Source organism: Rhagoletis zephyria, unplaced genomic scaffold (genome assembly GCF_001687245.7).
Source record: "Rhagoletis zephyria isolate East Lansing unplaced genomic scaffold, Rhagoletis_zephyria_1.1 Rzeph_scaffold_01342, whole genome shotgun sequence".
Taxonomy (NCBI): domain Eukaryota; kingdom Metazoa; phylum Arthropoda; class Insecta; order Diptera; family Tephritidae; genus Rhagoletis; species Rhagoletis zephyria.
In genome coordinates this window covers 51,551-69,403 of record NW_016158426.1, presented here as the reverse complement: position 1 = coordinate 69,403, position 17,853 = coordinate 51,551, and positions in this window count along the sequence as shown.

Below are 17,853 nucleotides of genomic sequence, written 5' to 3'. Positions count from 1 at the left end.
GTCAAACGACATCTGCGGTAGTGTATGTATGTATGTTACTGTCCCACATTGGCAAAGACCCGTAGACATTCGTTCCATCACTAATTTCTTCACCAGAACCACGTATTGGTTTCATTTCTATGAAAAGGGGGTATGTCGGGTGCCTCTAATACGGTATCACAATGGTCTCATGGCGGCCTAAGTGTGCCACCCTCCCAGTGCTGGATGGTGTGAACCCATACATGGTGTGAACAATTGGCGAAAACTCACAAATGAGAGTGGCAGTTGGCAAAGTTATACGAACAAAGAACAGGGAAAAACTTGTATGTACATATTGGTGTAAATGGCTAGCCGCCCACGCAAGTGTCAAATGGTAGTCATGTGTTCACTAATTTTTTTCGTGACATAGTCAAATTAATTATTCGCACGGACAGGCCTCTACCTATTAGTTGCTGCACTCAAACAACAAAGAGCCGTTTGTTTGCTGACGACAACAGAGTTATATATTTTTTATCTATGTATGCTTTATTTTATTTTTTTTTTGCAGACGGCAAACAATTTTAGTGACAAGTAGGCAAACTAAAATGTACTCAACCTGATAAGACATCAAACTAAAGTTAAAACGTGTAGCCGCCAATATAAATAATTGTACAAAAATATGCAGACAGGGGACATAAAGAAATCAATGACCGCCATTCGTGGCAGACAGCTATTGAGATTATTAGTATTGAGAGAAAAATACTTAATTTTTTGTTGATTTTTTTTTTTGCAGTTAGACGTTTAAATTAATTTTAATAGCTGGTTTAGAAGTGAACGTGACTAATTGTAGGAAACTAAGTAAATTTATTTCTGCGTAAGCAAATACCTTTTNGTTCACTAATTTTTTTCGTGACATAGTCAAATTAATTATTCGCACGGACAGGCCTCTACCTATTAGTTGCTGCACTCAAACAACAAAGAGCCGTTTGTTTGCTGACGACAACAGAGTTATATATTTTTTATCTATGTATGCTTTATTTTATTTTTTTTTGCAGACGGCAAACAATTTTAGTGACAAGTAGGCAAACTAAAATGTACTCAACCTGATAAGACATCAAACTAAAGTTAAAACGTGTAGCCGCCAATATAAATAATTGTACAAAAATATGCAGACAGGGGACATAAAGAAATCAATGACCGCCATTCGTGGCAGACAGCTATTGAGATTATTAGTATTGAGAGAAAAATACTTAATTTTTTGTTGACATTTTTTTTTGCAGTTAGACGTTTAAATTAATTTTAATAGCTGGTTTAGAAGTGAACGTGACTAATTGTAAGAAACTAAGTAAATTCATTTCTGCGTAAACAAATACCTTTAAAACCTAAAAGTCTTGACTACTTCAACAATATTACATAAACAGCTGCTTATCTCAATGTCGTACTTTCACAAAATGCGCGTTCAATTTGGTGTTGTGTAATAAATTTTTCGACGCTCATTTATTAGCTCTAGCCAAGTTCCGCTACACTTTAGCTAGCCGCTAATGATGCACTAATTACATTTACAATCCCTATATATTTATTCAAATAAATTAGTATAGTGTTGCTTATTAAAGCTTCTGCCTCGCACCACATGAATTATTGACCCAGTGCGGCATGGATTTCCATTGAAATGATGCAATCGACACAGCCAAAATTAGATGCGTGTAAATATTTGAAAGCGAAAAAGTTGGGGTAGGTTGATAAAGCAGCAAATTTAATTGAATTGACGAAAGCAAAATACGGATTGCAAATAAAGGGTATGTCTGTACAGATGTTTGTAGTGTGGATTGAGGTATGAAAACCGACCGAAATACAGCACACGAAAGTAGAATGAAGTATGTAATAAGTACTTTCACTTGAGACGCTTGAACTTCATTGAGTTTCGGTTGAGATGTCGAAAGACACTAATTTTTTTAGAGTAAAAGCTCCGTTTTCTTGGTTAAAACTTGGCTAAAAAACTAATAAACGGATTTTAATCAAATTTCCGCAGTACTTATATTCCTTGGATCTGTGGCACGCATATAGGCTATATTTTAATCCGCTAGGTGGCGCATGAGTCGTAGTAAGTATTAAAAAAAATGTATTTATGGTCCGATTTTGATGAAATTAGCAACTGCAGTTGTGATCAGAAATACGACAAATCGATCTACTAGGTGGCGCTAGAGTCGAGTTATTCATAAACTCCGTATTTATGATCAGATTTTAATGAATCTAGGAACCTATACTGGGATGGGTGGAAAATAATTTTACGAAAAATTAGTCCGCTCGAGTCGAGATATTCATAAAATCTGTATTCAGGAGTAAACTCCACTCTCGACGTACGAAAACCACACGCAATAAGCCATTTATTATGCCCGAGCTGGTATATGGCGCCGAGCATGAACAAGATGTTGCATGAGAAAGATATTGCGTAAGATTTACGGGTCCTTTCGCATTGACGACGGCGAGTACCGCAGACGGTGGAACGATAAGCTCTTTCGATCTTCAGGGGCATAGAGCAGCGAATTAAATACAACGGCTCCGCTTGCTTGGCCATGTCGTTCGAATAAACACCGACGCTCCAGCTCTGATACTATTCAACTCGGAACCCGCTGTTTGTACAGAGGAAGAGGGAGAGTTCCACTGCCATTCATTCTTACTGACCTCTTAAGTTGGTCGTAGGTTCTCCAGGTCTGTCTGGTAATCCTATACGTTCCACTGCGGCTCCACCTCTGTGTGGTTATCGAGTGACAAATTTTGGTAATTCTGCTTTTGATTTCAACGAGCGAGGAGGCACCCATGACCATCGCAAAGAGCACATTCACTCGCTGTCTCAAATCCTCGTTTTGGTTTCTATATTCTGGCACCCATAAATTGAGGACAACTCTCTCGCTACAGTCTTGCACAGAGTGCGTCGTAACCAAAACGGAAGATATAGCCTGACTGGCTGCCTGGCTATCCAAGCAACTGATCATCTGAGTTCTCTGGCATGCATGGTGGCCTCTTTAATTGCCAAGGTTTCCCCTTCGAAACTCTTGCGTGGTCCGATAAGCAAAAGAACTGGTTCAGTGGAGAGGAGGTGATATTAAAATTTTCACTGTTGATACGGAATTTAATGAGAAAATAGAACGGAAATCTTTTCGCGAAATCCTAGCCAGCTGGCGTATTCTCATTGGTGTTCGGACTTGTCAGATGTCTAGGCAAGCTTAACCAAGGTGAGAGCAAGGCATATGTAGTGTCTCGGAATGAGAGGGCACTATGTTTTTGGAGAAAATTTCACTTACAAAAAATTCAAAGTTATAAAACTCTTGTTTTTCAAAAAAAATAATATTAAAGAAAAATTTATATGAGGGGTCTTTTGGAATTTTAGTCTGTCTGTCCGTATGTATGTTTGTACGCGCATCACTCGAAAACTAATGGTTGGAATTGAATGTGGTTTTCAACGATGTATTGCCAGAGATCTAACTTAAAATATAAAAAAAGAAAAATAATTTGAGAGTTGCCACCTGTTTGAAAATTTCATTTTAGTTAAATTGATAAGATAATGTAAATATTGCAAATAGGGCCAGAGATCTAACTTAAAATATAAAAAGAAAAATAATTTGAGAGTTGCCACCTGTTTGAAAATTTCATTTTAGTTAAATTGATAAGATAATGTAAATATTGCAATATGGCCGCCAAAGGGAAGGGGCTTAGGAAGGCTTACAGCCAAAAATAGTTTCCACCTGTTTGAAAATTTTAATTCAATTTAAATTGAATATTGCAATATGGGAATCAAACTGAAGATGTTTAGGAAAGTTTAACGAAACTTAAATTAAATTGATAAAATAAATGAAATACATATTACAATACGGGTATCAAACACGCCGAGTATTTGCTAGTTTTGCAAAAAAAAAACATTTGGTACTTTTTAAATACACACGAAAAATACCGGAGCACCGTTCAAGCGGTAATGTGATGACAACTGGGCATAGTGAAATTTAATGTGAAAAAAGTAAAAGTCCGCAATTTTTTTCTTTCTGTTTACCTTTACGCCAAAACGCATTTCTTGTTTATGCATATTTTATTTGAAGTGTGCAAATGGTAGGTATACATTATTTTTATGCATCAGTTTTTACGCGAAAAAAAATTATTTACAATAAAGTACCGCTATGAATAATTGATATTAAAGCACATTGAGTGCAATCGGGTTTTCGCTAATGTAATTACTGGCTTTATGATTTTGACTGTATGCAAGCGCGCGTAGGTGGTGCCGCTTTTTTAATTATCCATAATGTCGATAAAGTGAAAAATATAATAAAAAAATAAAAATTTGCTAAAATAGGTACAATTTTAGTTAACCTTCACTCAAATACAACAGCTGACCTTAAGCATTGATTGCAAATGCAATTTGTATGCCCTGCATTCACTGACTGACTCATATACATACATATACCATTGTTACGCATAGTTTATCGCTCCATGGCTTCGCATTTTGTGGTCCAGTGCTTTGCTGACGCTTGGTAATTAGTTGACTGATATTTAACATTTTTTATTCCACTGTACTGTATTTTTGTTTATTTTTACTATAAATTTTTGGTTTTATTTCTTCATCCACTTGAGTTTTTTTTTTACATTTTTGCTTTTGTTTTTAACAGGGACCGAACATAACAGTTATTGATGAAAACTGTAAAAATAACAATTATATTTGATTTTTATATTAGAANAAAAACAAAAAAAAAAGAATGAAGAATACATAAAAATGTGTATGCAATAAAAAAAAAAATGATTTGAAAAATTTGCTGAAATGTAGAAAATTAACTTGAGCGATTTTGGAATGGCGTTGACTTGGTTGTTTTTCGCAAAGCAGTTTATTATATAGCTGACACTTACATTTTTTTTAAGAATTTAGTAAAAGGAGCATATCGACGGCTGAGTGCAAGATCGACCTATCTCGACAGCCAGTTACTGCATTTTTTATGTTTTATCTTATCCAATTTTTTCAGTCTTCAGAGTTTTTTAGGACTTTCTTGGGGTCTATCTGGACTGGTGTTTTTCTTGCTTTTAAAAGATTTCAGAAACTTTCGCCATTTTTTCGCAACTTTTCGTCAGACTTTGGGTATTTCGCTTTTATCGGGATTTTTCGGACCTATTCGATATTTTTTGAAATTTTAACTTCAAGTTTAAAACTCTTATGAATGGTTTGGGAATTTAAAAGCTACGGTTTATGGATTTTTTCGAGCGTTTTTACGTTTCATTGAGATATTTCAGTGGATTTTTTTTTTTTTTTGCATTTTTCGAAAATTTGTTAGCCTATATAGATTTTTTTTTTAATATTTTTCAGGAGTTTTACTGATTTATTGATTTTTTCTCGAGGGTTTTCAGAATGCTCTAGGATCAACTTTCTTTTTGTGAGTTATATTTGCTTTATAATAAAAAAAAATCCAAAACTGGCCGGTTCTCCTTTGCCAGAATTTTAGGCCATTTTCTGTGTACATGTTTTGGTGTTCAAGATGAAAAAAATATATATATAACATTTCTAATATGCTGCATTTTCCAGTACAATATACACATAGAACTATTCAAAGAAAAGATTTTACTGCTTTCCTAAGCTTGCTGAGACATAGAAAATAAAGGCTTCAGCATATAAACGCGGAAAGCAAATAACGCTGGCTAAAATCAAATACATTAACTCCAAGGTAGATTCCATGTACAAGAAAATATAGACAATTTTAACTTTCTTTATAGAGTATGGCTTGGCGGTCTACATAACTAGCTAACACATACATAAAGCACTGGTCTACTAGGCATCGAGGGAGTGCTGCAAGGTTAAAGACACGATTACAAATTTTGGTAAATAGTGCAGATATGGGGAGACCCTTTTCGCATAGTTGACTGGTATTTTTTTTTTTTTTCGTATTTTGAGCCACTTAGTGAAAGAGACCACAGAACAATTTTCATGCATCAAGTATTTATAAGTGTTACCAAACGGTTTTTCCATAATTAAAATGTATACATATATATTTTCCATTTTTCAACAAAGCTAAGAATTTTATATAATTCTCGAGCTCTATTTTTATGCTGGCGTAATTACTGTTAAAGTAAATTATCAAACACTTTAGTTTCAAGTGCTTAACAACGTCTTTTTGTGCTTAAATGACAAAAAAAAAAATATATAAAAATAACAACAACCAACAAAGCACATCGTAAAAAAAAACGCAACAAAATAGACAGAACCAGAGTAATGAACAAGCGAGTTGGCTTAGAAACAAGTCCAAGCTGGTTACGCAGGCACAAGTGGCGAAAGCAACAACAACTGAAAATAATAGCAACAATGAGAATTATATATATGTATATTAGGGTGACCCTTAACAGTAGGAAGCAAATTTTTACAACAGATTTCCTAAACCTTAAGCCCTACGTCAGTGCTACTATAGTCGACGATATAACTTATAAATTTTGGCGTGGCGTACGGGGGTCAAAGTTCAGATTAGCCTATGAAGACGTCTTTACCGACTCCAACCGGGACCAAAATTTATATGTGATATCTTTGGTCGAGGTATTGCCGATCGAGGGAGTGGGACTGTAAAAATCGCACATTTGATTTTTTTTTTTTTTAAGGACCACCCTAATGCATCTTCATATGGGCTATATAAAATTGGACGTTCAAGAAACTTGAGCTGGCTGCTGGTGCTTTTGCTGCCGCCGCAAAGAAAAACAAGTTAGCGTGCCAAGCTGTGATATGTATGTATGTACATGTGTAGAAACGTTTCTGTTTGTATGTAAGCATGTGCTTGCATCTTGGTATATATGTATGCATATAGAGGTTAATACACATATGTGCATGCATACTTAAGTACCTACATATAGGTACATACATATATCCGCATTTGATAGATGCCAAGTCACAAATCGCCGAGGGTTCACGCTGTCCAAATGGCCGAGGCCAATGTGTGTGGAGGCGCACAAAGAAAACAAATGTTTAAAGTTAAGCACATGAGAGAGAGAGAGAGAAAAAAATTAATTAAAAAATATAATATGTAAATAAACATAAAAATGTTGGTAAATATCAAAGAAAAAAAAATTTTAGATAAAAAAATTAAGCCAAAAAAACAGCAGCAACACAAAGAATAGCAATGACCAGCTTGAGCAACAGCGAATCTCCGAAAAATCTTTGTTGTAATCGAACAAAGCAGCAAAGTTTTGAGCTTAAAGCAAAACATAAATTGTTTCTTAGCCACGGGCAACAAAAGTACCCATGTGTGCATGTGTGTGTATATTTACATACTTGCTGCAAGCCAGCAAAAAACTGTTTTGATACCAAGAGAAAAAAAAAACAAAAAAGTAGTTTGGCGACTTTGTGCTATTCTTTGCTGCTGATATTCCAACTTTTTTGTTTATAGGTTTTTTTTTTTTTTATTTGGTCGTTCTTGCAAATTAAAGAAAATTACCCTTACAGATTTAAGCATTAAAGAAATTAGAAAGTTTAAGCGAAATACTAGGAAACTAGGATGTTAGCGATGAGATGCTGATAAGTGAAGATGAGAGCTGCAAAAGTAAAAACTTTGGAAAATTGCCGAGGCTACGCAGCGGATAAAAGGCGTAATAAATGTGGAGGTCAAAACGGCGTTTCGGATGTGGATGAAAAGCTCGATATATTTGATAGATTTCTACGAACAAGGAAAAAGATACAAGGCGAACACGATTCGCCGAAGAAAAACGCCGAGAATCACGTCCTCGGAAGGAATTGGTATTCCAAAAGCAGAGCGCAAAGAGTTAACGACCACCGGGCTGAAGGGATAAACAGAGTATGAAGATCCACGGAAACCGCTCTAAATGAAGTGGTGGGTTTCGTAAAAAAATCACTCCACTTCAAGCAATATGCTTTAGCAGCCTTTCGTGACATTGAAGGCGCATTCAATAATATCAAGATCAACACGATTGTAGACTCCCTACCGTAACTGGGGGTGTCTGCAGACAGATACGATCGTTGCTAGACAATAAAATAATTCATGCTATAAATGGGACTGCGTCTATGACCGACCCATCATGTGGAGGAGGCATTCTCTCAGCATTTCTATGGATAATAGCGTTGCACGGCATACTGATAGATCTCAACAAAGGGGGCATCAAAGTTTTGGCGTATACCGGTGATGTGGTACTAGTAGTTATAGATCGTTTCCTCTCAACTGCAAGCGATATACTCGAAGGTGCACTGGCAAAGTTACACGTTTGAGCCCAGGAAAGCGAGCTAAATGTAAACCCAGACAAAAACGAACTTATGCTAATTACAAGCGGGAGCAAAATACCCCAGTTCAAAGCACCGTCGCTAGATGGTAAGGAGCTCAAGCTATCTTCTAGCGCAAACTATTTGGAAGTCGTGCTGGACACCAAACTGAACTGGAAAAACAACAACCAATATCGGGGGCAAAATGCCTACATGGCATACTATAACTGCAAGAACATCCTCAGCAATAAATTGGGGACGAAAACCGAAACTTGTGATGTGGATGTATATCGCCATCATAAGACCTATTCTAACCTACGGCGCAGTAGTCTGATGGCCGGCCATAAACCAACAGTATATTGCAAATAAACTAGGTAGCTTACAAAGTGCCTAACTTTTCGATTGACGCTACACCAGTTGAGAGGACTTTCAGTTATGTTTATTTTTTTATTGCGGTGCAACAGTTTCTTTTTGGGAATTGCATCGGGGCTACAAATGTCGGATGTATCTTCTTGACTTTCATCTTCACAATCTAGCATCATGGCAAGATCGTTGTTTAAACACCGTTGTGTTCCAATTTGGAGCAACAATTCTTTTGATTGTTTCAGAATTTGGAGAACCTGTTATGTCATCAGAGTTTTTCGATTTCAGTTTTTGTACTTCATTTTGAATCCTGTCTTCTGTGACTGGTTTGAAAAATGTGCGCTTATAGCGAGGTTATGACTAGGTGGATATGGCAAATAAATTGTTAGTTTCTAGGAATGAAAATTTCGAAGAAAATTCTGTTTTGAAAGTCGTGGCTGCCAGCAGAAATAGTTTGAAATCTTGTTATTTTGTTAAAAAGGTACCCCGTTTTTTTATAATAATTTGAATTATGGAATCACGGACGATAAAGGTCTCAGATTTGCTTAGTTCTCGGGTGACTCCTTGGAAAGGTTCGCCTGTAATGAATCCCTTGTAATTAGTTTTTTTTTATTAGTTAGTTGAGCTTCCTAGTTGCAGGCAGTCACAATTAATTACTCACCGCTGTCGGTACCATAAGCTATCAAATCTGTTTTGTTGTTCCATTCCATGCGCTCAATGTGTTTTGATATATTTTTTGAGGCGAACGAACGCAAATTTCCCACATATATATCGCTAATACTATTTTAAGAGGGCTTACATATTTCACATTGCTGCTGAAATCCAAAAAACCACAACTAACTAAATTTTTTTATTGCCTAAAACGATGTGGGGACTTATGATTCGATAAAATGCATCATAATCAATCAAAAAGTTAGTTACGGCTTTTTATATTTCGGCTACGATGTGAGTAAAGCCCTTTCCATACTATACTCCNGATTGTTTCAGAATTTGGAGAACCTGTTATGTCATCAGAGTTTTTCGATTTCAGTTTTTGTACTTCATTTTGAATCCTGTCTTCTGTGACTGGTTTGAAAAATGTGCGCTTATAGCGAGGTTATGACTAGGTGGATATGGCAAATAAATTGTTAGTTTCTAGGAATGAAAATTTCGAAGAAAATTCTGTTTTGAAAGTCGTGGCTGCCAGCAGAAATAGTTTGAAATCTTGTTATTTTGTTAAAAAGGTACCCCGTTTTTTTATAATAATTTGAATTATGGAATCACGGACGATAAAGGTCTCAGATTTGCTTAGTTCTCGGGTGACTCCTTGGAAAGGTTCGCCTGTAATGAATCCCTTGTAATTAGTTTTTTTTTATTAGTTAGTTGAGCTTCCTAGTTGCAGGCAGTCACAATTAATTACTCACCGCTGTCGGTACCATAAGCTATCAAATCTGTTTTGTTGTTCCATTCCATGCGCTCAATGTGTTTTGATATATTTTTTGAGGCGAACGAACGCAAATTTCCCACATATATATCGCTAATACTATTTTAAGAGGGCTTACATATTTCACATTGCTGCTGAAATCCAAAAAACCACAACTAACTAAATTTTTTTATTGCCTAAAACGATGTGGGGACTTATGATTCGATAAAATGCATCATAATCAATCAAAAAGTTAGTTACGGCTTTTTATATTTCGGCTACGATGTGAGTAAAGCCCTTTCCATACTATACTCCTCATATATTACATGCCAAGTCCCACGCCTCAATAGATATAAAATTCACCTTGAATTAAATAATTCTTATTTAATTTGTGAACTTGGCTGTCGACTTACATATTTACATACCATTTTATCTTTATTTGGATGCGTGCTAATTTTGACAATTTACACAAAATTAAAATAAATGTTTTTGTTTTCGAGCTGAAAGACTAATAGAAGGAAACACGGAACTTAGGAATAATAAGTTTTATGAGGAAAAAATAATTACACTAAGAAAAAGTAGAAAACAATTAGAGATGCATCCAGTTTTTTCAACAGACCTTTGACAAATATATATTCGATTCTCTTTATAGCCAGCCGTTGAACATTTCCGCTGGAAATGCCTACTATTATCTTACGCTTTGACTTTAAATTACGAAAGAAGATGGACGTAGGGGACAGTCTTACAGGCAAAAAATATTGGCTAAAGTTTTTGTTTGCCAGATATACGTTTTAACAGTGCACTTGTACAATATTCGCATTCGCAAAAGCTCCGCATTGATTATTGCGTATGCGAAAGCGAATGCGAATGTCATAATTTATGCGGACGTTCCGCGGTTGCGAATGCGAATGCGAATATTCGCAACAACCCTGGTCAGAACTATGGGAACTCGTCAATTCAGGAACGGGACGATCATCAACGAATGGACTGTGGTGTGGGGGCAGGTGTGTACCTTGAAGAACTCTACTTGTCTCCCCGTCTAGAGAATAATGCAACCATCTTACAAGCGAAAGTCTTAGGCATTCTTCAAGCTAGTAAAAGGCCTCAGTAGAATAAAGAAAGCGACAGTATACTCTACACAGCCAAGCAGCTCTGTTAGCACTGGTATCACCGATTGCCAAATCCCTGGTAGTCCAGAAATGTAAGACGGATTAAAACACAGGGACTTCTTCAATAAGCGTCTACCTTGTCTGGGTTCGCGGCTATAAGAACATTGAAGGTAATAAGAAGGCCAATGAATAGGCGAAGGCAGGAGCCTACTTGAAGGAATCCGAGGCTGTTGCGCAGGGATGCCCTCTGGAAGATGGTTGGATTTTCTTGGACTAGCAAGGAAAAGGGGGCCGGGCTTTTAAAATAGGCAGGGAACTCTGGCTGGAACAGGACGAAGAAACTAGACCTGCTTAATAGACCAAGGGCAGAATTATTTAGAATTGCAGCAACCATTACGGACCTATATAATATAACTTGGCGCAGCTGTTAATTAGGAAATAGCGAAGAAAGGATCCAGCATTTATTTTGTGAATTCCCGGGTTTAGCGGATGTTAGGCATGCAAACGAAGCTAGCAGATATATCAGGATCCACTGTAGGTGATATCGGTAAGTTCATCAGAGAAACAAGATGGTATAACTTTTTGCCATCCCACGAAAGTGCAAAACCAACCAACCAAAATTTCAAATTGTATATTTTTCTAGGTTTTAAAAACGTGACAGCCGCGGGCCACTTATTTCTGGATACTTCACAAAATGGGCAAACCAAAGGATCCTCGCTGCATATATGACAATTCTAACATAGACGAGGCAGAAAACAGTTTAAGTATTCGAATGCTGTTGGGCGCATGTAGTAAATGAGAAACTGGAAATTCCAATGGCGGGACTGGACCTCCGGACATACCACTGCTGTGACAATGGCTACATTTGGCACAAGTCAATTTAGTAGGCGCCGCCGTCCATCGGCAATCAATTATTTTCCTGACATGGAAGCCAACAGGCCCTTAGGGACATCGACGTCAGGATGTTAATTATGCACATTATTACCCTACAAAGAACTTATTTTAAAGAAAACTTATCAGCGTAGATGTTGTAAAGACAGCTTGCCGCGCCCAAAATTGTTTCCTTTTTTTTCTGAATTGATTCAATTCTCTTGCAAAATTCATGACCAAAGAAAAAGGGTAAAATGCAAATAGAAGAATTGTCAATCAACGCTTACAACAATAAATGTTTTTTTTTTTTTTGGTTGTTTTCTGTTAATTTCTGGCTTCGCCTATTATGTTCTGCCAGCGACAAACCTAAAGCACCATTTATGACGACAACTCTGGCTGCCAGACGGAAACACTTAAAAATGTCGGAAAATAAAAACAAAACCAAAACGCAGCTTCTTGATGTGGTGTGGCAACTAATCGTCAACCAGACACTGAACCCGTGGCGCAGATTGGAAGCAATGTAATGTGCGAGGCAGTCACATTAAATAATACTTAAACTCGTTCATTCGTACATATGGACATATTTATGTACATACATACAAATATAAAATTTACTATCTTTATATGTATGTACTTATATTGCGCTCACATCGACATATATGTACATATGGTCGTATGCCTGCCTATAAGTAAACACAAAAGCGAGTATTATGCAAACGCTACAGCAGCTGGCACGACTGGCTTGCTGCTCCAAAAACTGCTAAAATTGCCAAAATGCTGGCCAAAAGCCACTCGAGTCAGTCAGTCAGGCAGCTGGTGGAACGCTTGGAGCATATTTTGGACGCTTGCAACGGCGGCACCCATGAAGCTGTGGCTCAACTGATTAAGCGTCCGAAGCCGGTTTTTTGTGCACACTGCGGCGACAAAAAAAAAGAAAAAGAAATAAACCACAATACCAGAAACATACAAAAAAGCAGTTTAACAAAAAAAATGCACAACTTAAAAAAAAAAAACTTAAGCGTAAAACAAATAAATAAATGATTCGTGCTTGAGCTAGTTACATTTAAATTTGAGCTACAATTTTCAAAGCCGTGAAAAGTTGTGCTACAAATATGGAGCTTTGGCCACAGCATGACTGAAGGAAATTAGAAGTTTGTAGTGTGTTCATGTAAAACGAATTTGAATTAGATAAAAGTTGATTGCTTATTTTTGGAACGAAATTTACCTTATAGTTTTTTCTAGTGCAGCTAAGTTGATTAGGAACATATTTTTTTGTGAAGGAAAAATGGTACGATTTTTTTCTACTTCCAGATAAAAATACCGAAAAGAAAAAAATTAAAAGCGGCCACCCACCACCAGGTAAGGGCGAATCCCCGAAACTACTATTGCCTTAGAAAAACCACCTATCGTTCGAAGTCGACGGAAATCTGTCGATATCTTCATTTGAAAGAAAATATTATGGCGCTCACGCCAAGTTGCAGGAGGTATAATCTCGAGAAAGCTCGGTAGCTTAAGAAAAAGTGTTGCGCTGAGTCCACCTCTCCTATAGCAACTGCGAGAATGAAGATCTGGCGGTATGTTATTGCTAGTGCATGATTTTTAATAGGGACATTGCCGATGAAAATGCCCACAAGAATTAAAAGTTTGCAGCTTTGTGAGCCAAAATAAATCGCTTGACCGCCGCTAGTTCGTCCTCGGATTCAGAAAGATGTTGCAGCTGCGCAGCGATTGCTGAGCTGACAAGAAACCCAACTATGCACGGGAAATCTAAACGTAATAAAAATTATTTCGATTTTCAATTTTTTCTGTTAGACCGACTCAAAAAATATGTAATTCTTTTTAGAAAATTTTTAAGAAGTAACTGAAAGAGACGTCAGCCATTCCCTTTCTAGCTTTGAGCGCACCTTAATTTAGCGCAAGACCTTGATTTCCGTCTTAATATTAGAGGAGATGTTGAACGGCTAATCGTCCTTAAGCTGGGTCAATTCTCTGGTAAAATATAAATGCTTTGGCTAGTCGATTTTACAGTCAAATACGTGTGAAGGCAGCTTTAATTGCAGTTGACTCTGCCTAAAAATGCTAAAGTAAGCTTAAATTTGAGCTTCAAGGAAAGTTTCCTAACCATAATAAAGTTTGGCGAGAAGTTTGTCTCCTGCAATATTATTACGATTGCGCTCTCTACGAAAACAGGTCTGCTTGATACCTTTTCACAAGAAGTTTCTTGAAAGTTTAGTAAAATGAGAGATCAAGGATTAGTAGGTTCTTCAGAAATTGTAGAAAGCCTAAAGTAGAGTAAAACGGTAATGATGAGTAAAAATCTGGCGAAGGAGCGCGATTTATGAAACGTACAACGCAGATTTTGCCCATCGGTTGGAGAGAAAGCCAATTCTTGCCAGCTTGAGTGGATCCAAAAAAGAACTTTGTCCAAAAGGGGATTTGTGTTATATAAACATCTCTAGGATAGCCATATTGCAGCCCCAGCTCTGTAAATAAAATAAATTTTTAGATTTTTAGTAAAAAAAGACATATCGAAAAAATTTTCGTACTGAATTTTTGAAAGCTTAGCCTTTTGTCACATATCTACGCATGTATGTATTTTTTCAAAAGGTTCTGAAAATTCTGAGGAGTCCGAAGGGTCTGTAAAAATTTTGAAAAATCCCAAAAGGTACATAGAAACTCCCGAAATTTAAGGGATAAAAAAAATCAAAATTTTTCGAAAAGTGTTGAAAGTCTTGAAAAAATTTAGAAAAGTTTCTAAAATATCCCGTAAGTTCTCAAAAAAATCTCGAAATAACTGGTTGAATCTCAGAGAAATTTTAAAAGGTCCCGAAAAGACGTAAGAGTCTGAAAAATCTGACGAATTGCCGAAATATTCATAAAGGGGCCGATAAAATGTCAAACAGATTATCCGAGGAATACTGTAAAATTTGCCAGAGGTTCTGAAAAGTACCAACAGTTTCCAGAAAAAACTGGGACAAATAAAGAAACAAATCCGCAGAAGGCTGAAAAAATTTAAAATACTTTTTAAGTTTGTCTTTCGATGTTTTCCATTTCAAAATTTGTAGGGTTTTTGGGCCTATTTGGTATCTTTACAGAATTTTGTTTCGGAATATTTTCGATAATAAAGGCTAAAATATCAAATAATTTATAAAAATAAAGCTAGATATTTCCCAAAAGAGACAAACAATTTGATAGTAGATTTTAGAGACATAAAATTGTGTGCTTATCTACATATACTCGATAGTCGTAAAACTGTGTTTTCAGTTTTTCTCTCAGGATTTTTTGAAAGGACTTTGGAGTTTCAAAGGTGTGTTTAGTTGCAATTTTTTTTTTAAATTTAGTACATTGTAGAATAATAATATGGGTAGCAAATGTAAGATAAAGTTCTGTAGAATTAAAAAATAAATAAATTTTTTTTGGGGACAAAGACGAATAGGTCGCGAAAATGCCATTTAAATAAATTTAATTTTTTTGAGGCTTATAAAATTACAAGAATAAAATTCGAGGATATGGTCGAGTGCATATTAGTCCTTAACATCAAATTTTTTTCAAAAATAGGTATTGCAAAATTTCAAGAATATCCAAGGATAAAATTTTAAAACGAAATTTTCAATACCTTGTCCTTATGCAGAAGAAATTTAATCTGGTTTAATTCTACAGAATCTTCGTCATAATATGATACCCATATTGTTTTTCTACATACTTACATTGCACTAAATTTTTAAATAATTTTTTGAAGCAATCATATTTTTCAAATTTCAAAGTCCTTTGTAAAATAGTCGTGACGTCAGAGAGAAAAACTCAATGCAAATTTTGACAGTCGCGCGGTGTATTCAGATATGTTTGAAGCAATTCGTAACTTACCAAAACAAACACTTCTTTGCATAAACACCATCAAATAAATCTGTCCCAAAAATTTTGCATAATGTATTATTATAACACTAATTTCAGTAATACATCTCATTGAACGCACATTGCTGTGCTATTTTCTGAGGAGTCCATTTCCAAAATATTATCTACTAAACTTTTCAATAAAACCAAAAACTTTAGTGATGTGTAAACGAACTTGAACAATTTTCAACAAAAACCGAAAGATTGGAAACTAACTAGTAATAAGCTGTCACTAAACTTATTTAGATAATACGTGAATTTTAAAGAGCTGACGATAACGAAACTATTGAAAGCAGTGAGATGCTTGTGCGCCTCAAAGTATGCAACACATTGCATAGTTTCATGGAATTTATATACAGAAACCTATTCTTTCTAAAGTGCGAAAATTTAGTATTTTAATTAGTTATGTATTTAGTGATTTAATTAAAGCGTAAAATGGCTATTATTAAAAAAACCCATACAGTCATTGAATTGAAATTTTCTTGCACTTACAGTGTAAATTTACAACTAGTAAGCGGTATGCCACCGAAGTTCGCAAACTTTCATATATTCTTAGCAGAAATTTTCCCCAAAATTAAGATTTCTCAGAAACTCAGTGTGAATTTTCCAAAAAAAAAAAAATCACAAATTTTCACTCGATTACACATTTCTAGAAAACACTTTCACACAAGTACACTCATAGTCAAATCGCTATCGCTCTGAGCAGAGGAAACTTCGCAAAAAAATGTGGAAAAACGTATAGTTTTAGACACAAACCAAAATTCGCTCATAAAATTCATTTGTTGTCTACCACTAGGCAAGGTTTGTTGTTAGTATTTTACTCGTAATTCGATGAACCATTCGAAAACATTTTTCATTTTCATATGCGCCACCCACTAAATTAAAGAAAAATCGCTAAACTTTTTACCGCTTTTAACGTACGCTAATCTACACCTACCGGCTTTTCACATATATACATACGTCAATTTAGCTGGCTAACTACTATTTACCGGTCTGAGGCCGCGGATTGTCCGCTTCGGTTGACTTGGCTCGCTGGCTTCCTGGCACTGACGGCGCACTGCTTGTGTGATTCGAATTCGACCGAACTCTTTGCTATCTACAAACCTAATGATTCTCATTGCAGCGCGTGCGTTACAAAGAAAGCTCGGCCACAAAGGCAGCGGCAGAATCATCAGTGGCAGTAGCAAAAGCACTAGCAGCAGCCGGCAAACAAACAAAATATAGAAACGAATGCACGAAAGTCACATAGCAAGGATAACAGCGACAGGACAAAATGTTACGTATTTGCAGTCAGCGTGTTTAGTATGTGACTGGTTCGGTGATGGCCGAAGTTACGGCGAGCAGACAAAATGGACGAAGTCAATACAATTCAGATACAGGCGGCTGCTGCTATTGCTGCTGCACACAATTGCAAATGGAAAGCAGCACAGTAACAGCAACAGGATGTTGGATGTGTGCAGAGCAACAGCAACAGAGTAAGTTTGGACTGCAACAGCTGCAACTACAGCTGTTAGATATGGCAGACAGCCAGGCACGATGAAGCGAAAGTGCTACGCATCAGCTGCAGGCGCATGTGAGTGGTTTACTGATGAGATTATTTAAGTGTGCGGAGAATTGGAGAGTAAATTGCACTGCAAACAGCTGAGTGGAGTTATAAAAGGTGGAATAAATAGGGATGTGTATGAGGCAGGTGATTACACAGCTGCAGAAGTCATAAGTGGCGGATGTGGCTGTTTTAGCAAGCGAGAACGGAAATATGGATTTGAATGAGGAGATAATTTTGTTACGAAGTTTGTAAGAAGAGAAGTGTACAACTCATTACAAACGCAATCAAATAGTATAAAAAAATATATAAAAAACTAAAATATGTAAATTTAAATTAAATTAAATAAATTTAAATTAAATTTAAAATAAATGAAATAAAGTAACGTTCCTTTGCATTCTTTTCCTAGCTTTTCCTTCCCTTTGCATTTCTTTCCATTCGTTGCACTTCCTTCCTTTCCTTTCCTTTCCTTTCCTTTCCTTTCCTTTCCTTT